The sequence below is a fragment of the Falco naumanni genome, chromosome 18 (genome assembly GCF_017639655.2).
Source record: "Falco naumanni isolate bFalNau1 chromosome 18, bFalNau1.pat, whole genome shotgun sequence".
Lineage (NCBI taxonomy): Eukaryota > Metazoa > Chordata > Aves > Falconiformes > Falconidae > Falco > Falco naumanni.
The window spans coordinates 2693408-2699441 of record NC_054071.1 but is presented as its reverse complement, the minus strand read 5'-3'; positions in this window follow the sequence as shown (position 1 = coordinate 2699441).

Below are 6034 nucleotides of genomic sequence, written 5' to 3'. Positions count from 1 at the left end.
GTGACAGTGTCGATGGATGATGACTCTCCCCACTCTTCAGAACAGCCAAAATTAGGATAAAATAAAATTACGTCCACCTTGGGTCTCAAGCATTCTGGCAAGTCACTCAGCTCAGAGTGCATTTGTAACAGACACAGAAACAATGAGCGAAAGGATCCTGTATCTGCTTCTCAAGATAGTCACGTGAAAGGCTGTTCCACACGTGTTACGCACCTGTCAGACGTGTAATGCAGCAGAATTCTCTGCTGTGCGTTCTGCAGGATGCAGTTTTCAGGTATTTTCAGTTTTCCCGGTTCTGGGCCGCGCCTGTAGCTGCAGAATAGATTTAGTCGTGGCTTCCCGAGACTGTGCTGGAGACCAGGCTCAGCACTAAGCAGAATCTTCACTGTCTTAAATGTATTCTGTGAGAGCTTGCAAGCTGCGTGGTGGTTTTCTATGATGCCTGCTGCGACAAAAATAATTGCTGAAGTACTCCTGGGAACGCTAGGGTGATTCTTCCTACTGCGTAAAGCAGCCAGATGTCTTCCTGAGACCGAGGGCTCCGGCGTGCATCTCTCGTAGCAGTATTACTGGTACTCCTCGAGGAGTCTGTTTGGGCTGGAAGAGGGTAAGGATGAAGGAGAAGGAAAGCAAAATGACACACCAGGGTCCCCAGAGATACAGGAGAGCGAGGAGGAAGAAGGGAGCCAGCTTTATGTGGCCCCAGGAGAACACCAAGCCTCATGTGGCCGAGGGGTCACCGGTGCCACCACCAGGATGCGCGACTGGAAACCAGGTGGGAGTGAAGTGTCCCCCAGGATTGCCCAGGAGGGCTGGAGCAGGAGCTGGGGGTGGCGGGGTGCCCTCATTTTCTCAGTGGCCAGCCCAGCTCTGAGCCCGCTCTGCAGTCACAAAGACAAGGGTGCAGCCAGGGGCTCCAAGGGGGTGCGCGGTGCCATGCAGGCACAGCACACATCGGGGGACCCCTGCCCACGGCGGGGGCTGGCTGCCACATGCAGGCACGGTTCAGCCGCCTGATGCTTGGTGCCCGGCCATGCAGGCGGTCAAGATCACGACAAAACCTTTCCCTTGTGCCCTGAGGTCGTTTGGCACTGTACAGCCGTAACGCACCGTGCGGGGAGCCAGGAGCCGGGAGTGTGAAATGTGCTTTCACGCTGCTACGCCAAGCGTGCGGCAGAAGCACAGACGGCTGCGGTCAGGGTTTTTCCACTCGAATACCAGAAATAAATTCCAACCCCAAAGGAAAAAGCTCAGAGGAGGCTGGCGGCCGCTTGCTGTGTCAAGAGCAGCGGCAGGAGCTGACCCCGGCCGGCCGGACGAACGCCAGTCCAGTAACCACGGTTCAGGTTCAGCAGAAAGGGGAAGTATAACGGCACCAAGCCCTGCGGAAGGCTCAGTCCCAAGTGGTGTTTATGCATAATAATTAATAAATCACCCTGTGGGGTGACGGTGGGGGGGTGCCTTGTGGGGCCAATGGCAGGGGGCACCCCGCGGGGTGATGGTGGGGGTCACCCTGCGGGGTGGTGGGGGCTCCCGGCCCGGCTTGCCGCCGTGGGTGCAGGGCTCCCGCTGGGCGTGCCGGTGCGGCTGCTGCTGCAGAGCGGGCGAGCGGGGCTGGTGCGGGTGTCCCCGCCACCGGGAACGTCGCAGGAAACGTGGCAGCGGGGCCGGGCCGGGCAAGGGGCAGGGTCAGGGCAGGGCCGGGGTCTCGCCACCGTGGGCCCCGGGTGGAGCCGCAGCAGGGCCGAGGCTCCGGGGCACGGGTGGCTCGGCCGGAGGAGGCGGGGGGCCGCGGCAGGGCCCCGGGCAGGCCCCGAGCGGGGACACGCGGGGCCGGCGGTGGGGGGATGGGCTGGGGGCGCTCCGCGGCCGCGCCAGGGCACGTGCGGGCGGCAGGGGGCGGCCCCGGGGGTGCCGGTACCGGGATGTGCCGCCTCCCGGTACCGGGACCCCGGCGACCACACCGCCCGCGGAGCACCCAGGCCGCCCCACCAGGCCCGGCGGTTCCCCGCGGCACGCCGGGAGCTGGCCGCTTCCGGCACCGCCCTTCCGGCACCGCCCTTCCGGTCCGCCCTGTTGTCCGCGCAGCGTGCGGGGGGCGCCCTTCGCTCGTGGGTGGCCGGGGGGCGACCGAGGCGTCGACACGAGGCAGCGAAGCGGGCACTTGGCCGCAGCGCCGGCGGCTGGTGGGGTCTCACCGGTACCGATGTCACCGTCACACACGGAACCGCGCGGGCGGTGCAGGCCCCGTGCCAGGGGCTGGTTACACGTAATTATACTGACAGAAAGCTTAGAAATCACTGGATTAATAGGATACGGAAAACTCAGAATTAAAATTCTCTTTGCATGTACAAAGAGGAGCTTCACAGGTGACTTTGCAAGTTAGGCCCGGTCCTGGGGCCCGCTGCACTGGTAAGGTGGGGCTGGGATGCTCCCGTGCTGATAAGACGACACCGGTATGTGAACATCTGTGCCCTGAGCCAGGAAAACCGGGTCTGTCCTGGGTTTTGGTTTGGAAGGAACCGGGGACACGACTGAGTCTGCACGAAGAGGGAAGGTGACAAGAGGGAGACTCCTGAGCCTTCATCCTCAGCGACCCCCACGATCCGCACCAGGAGACAGTGTGCAAGCGCAAATGGGAAGAAACTTCTGCTAATGGCTTCTTGGTAGGCTAATTACCCTAACCCAGCCTATGCTCGGGCATCGATGGAATATGCATGAATGTAAACTTTAAATCACACGTGCACAAAGAAGTGGGGCAGCGGGTGCTTTTGGAATTATCCACCCTGATGCCCGCCGGTGAATGAAACACTCTGCTTTATAACCTACCCTGAGTTTAAAAGCTTCATTTTGCACGTCGACACTATCTGCTGAGTCATCCTTCTGGTTACTACTACGCTCGTGCAGAGGAAGGGTCGTCACTTGGGCAAGGGTCTCCTCGACCTGGGGCTGTTCTTTAGTGTAATAATGAAGGTAGTTCACATATAAAATAAAGGCGTTTTTTATTGCAGCGCCGGGTGCACAGGGGCTCACTCCACCCCACCCCCCACGCACCTGGTTCTATCACAATCCATATTTATACAATCAAGTTGGTTAGTTCTGCCCAAAGTCTCCATCTCCCAGCTAATTATCGGTGAGTTGCTTTCTCGCCTCAGTTTAAAGGTACAGTTCAATTTAAATCCACTACACACGCTCCCCGAGCGGGGGCTCCATCCTCTTGGGGGGGGGGGGGGAGCATTGAGCATCCTTAAAAATAAGTTTAATTGCCAAGTTGGACAGCTGGGTATCTGCCTTGCCAAGTTGTCCCATAGTTCATCCTATGCACAGTAGAACCAGGTGCTCTGGTTACATCCAGAGATAAGAGACCAAAGTTAACATGGTCCAGAGAACAGGTGATGCCTCAAGTGTTAAAACTAACCATGTTGCAAGCAGCCGACACATACGAGACTTAGGCCCTGCAGCCTGGTTGGCTGAGGATTTGCCAAAGTTGGTAGTTCTTATAGCACTATCCAAACCAGCCGGCTGCAGCAAGGCTCTCCCCATCCCGTCCCAGGGAACTTCCATAAGCAGTTCCCACACCTTGCCCTGGCACAGCCACCGATCCCCCACCAGGTTTCACAAGATCTACTGTCCCGGCTGTTCCTCCATCCTCTCCAGGCCAGCCCACCTGCTTCTTGACCCCGCTGCAGCCCTCTCCTTGTCTCTCCTCCATCCAGGGAAGCTCTCTCCCTCCTGCCACCGCTTCTTCCAGGTCTCCTCACCCAGTGCCTCTCCTCACCCAGTGCCCCCCTTCCATCCCCCTTAGAGCTATTTATCTACTTAGCAGGAACCAGCCACAGCTGCACATCATCCACATCAGCCACCCCCCACCCCCCAAGCCAGCCCGCAGCTGCACATTATCAGTGTTAATTAACCTGCCTTCATTCCTCTACAATTCCTCTACAAGCAGTTACACAGTCGATGTATAACTGACTTGCAGAACCAGCCCCCACGATCTACAAGATTGTAAAGTAGGCACGGTTATCCAGCGCTGGGCACCACGGGGGGTAGTGCCACCAAAGTCACGCAGCCCCGAGTTGTACAACTAAACGTTACATCTACATCAGGTTTCCCAATACGCCTATACATATGCATGATCTATCCCCACTTCGTATTAAAATTAGTTCCAAGAAGTTATTTCCATAAATTCCCCCCAACTGGCTCGCGTGGTGCAAATTCCTCCCAACTGCACTTGCCTGGTGCCTCCTGGAGGTGGTCGCAGGGGTCTTGGGGGATGAAGGCCGACAACTCTTCTTCGTCCCCGCTAGTAACCCTTTGTCTTTGCGCAGACTCAGTTGTTCCTCCGTCCTTATCCAACCAGTAGGGTCGGTTTTAGCGGGTGCTGTAGGCACATCCCTGGTTCTTAGGAGCTGTCCTTCGGGAGGGACTGCAAGACTCTTTTTGAGTTTTTTGCTTCAGCTATTAGTTAATTGCTTCAGCTAATTCACACAACGATTAGCAAAACACTAAACACTCTCTAGCATTCTGATTCTTTGGGCTAAGCAATATTATATCTATTAAAATTCCCTTAACCCCTTCTCTCATAACCTTGTTGGAGGACGGAAGGGATAGACGCAAGAAAGATAATGATGGTTTTTCAAGGCTGCTTGACAAGGAGGAACCAGAACAAGCAACACAAAGGGAAAAAAAAAAAAAAAGTAACAGATGGACACACCAGCTAACAAGCCTCAAGGATACCGGGGCAAAGTAATTGTGGTAGTGGGAGATTCATGACCCCCTACTCAAATGCCCCCCCACCCCCAAGAGGATGGAGCCCCTGCTCGGGGAGCGTGTGTAGTGGATTTAAATTGAACTGTACCTTTAAACTGAGGCGAGAAAGCAACTCACCGATAATTAGCTGGGAGGTGGAGACTTTGGGCAGAACTAACCAACTTGATTGTATAAATATGGATTGTGATAGAACCAGCCGCTGCAATAAAAAACGCCTTTATTTTAACAACTCAATCTCCGAGTCTTAGAAAGTTTCTTTTATCCGTCATTTTCGGTATCACAGGGACTTTAAATATCTCAGCTTATGTGACAAAGGAACACAGCAACCAATCATTGGTTAACAGGTACTAACGCAACACTAACAGAGAGACGAAGTTCTTAAAAACCAAGATATTCCCACAGCGAATTGTTTCGTGAGCAAACACTAAATATAAAGATTCAGTAAAAGTTCCAGGTACTGTGCGACAGCACTGGCTGGGTTTTGATTTGCTCCAGGGCACAGAGAGCTGTTTGCCAGCAGGGAATTCTGCAGGAGGCTGTGAGCTGCAGCTCCCCTGCCCGTCACTGCGTGTCTGTGCCACCCTGCTCTTGTGTCACCCACGTGCCAGCCCCTGGAAGGCATCGTGGGACACGGGTTTCCCCCATTTCTCCCCCAGTGTGGGGCAGGGAGCGTTTTCCAGTTCTGGAAGGGAATGAAGAGGGCTGTCCCCAGGGTGCCAGGGAGGGTACGGGGGTTGGGGGGATCTCGGTGGCAGCGGCTGGGAGGGGTGGCAGTACCGGGGGGGGGGGGGATGGCACAGAACTGTCCAGCTACGGCAGCAGAAAGTCCCCAGGGAAATCTGAACAGCGCTGCAGTTGTATAAGGACCCCCAGAATGGCTGAAGATGCCGAGGAACAGCCCCACAGCAGCCACAGCCCCCACCCCCACGCTGCCCCCCGTGTCCAGCTGCGCTCTGCCTCCCCACAGCCCCCCACCCACCACGCAGGGACCCTCAAACCTCCAAAACCACCCAAACAGGAGCACAGCCCCCCTGCGCCGGGGCACCGAGAGCTGTGCAGGGAGCGGGGGGGAGGGGGGGGGCACAACAACAACCCCGTGGCAGCCAGGGCCATGCAGGCGCTTTGCCCCCATCGGGCTCCAAGCACATGGAACACGAAGACCCGGAGCTTCCAGCTCCGCAGCAGTTGGGAACACGGAGGAAGGGTTGAAATCCTGCACCTCCCCACCTGCCCCAACCCCAGCGCCGCGGCGGCTCTCAGAGGC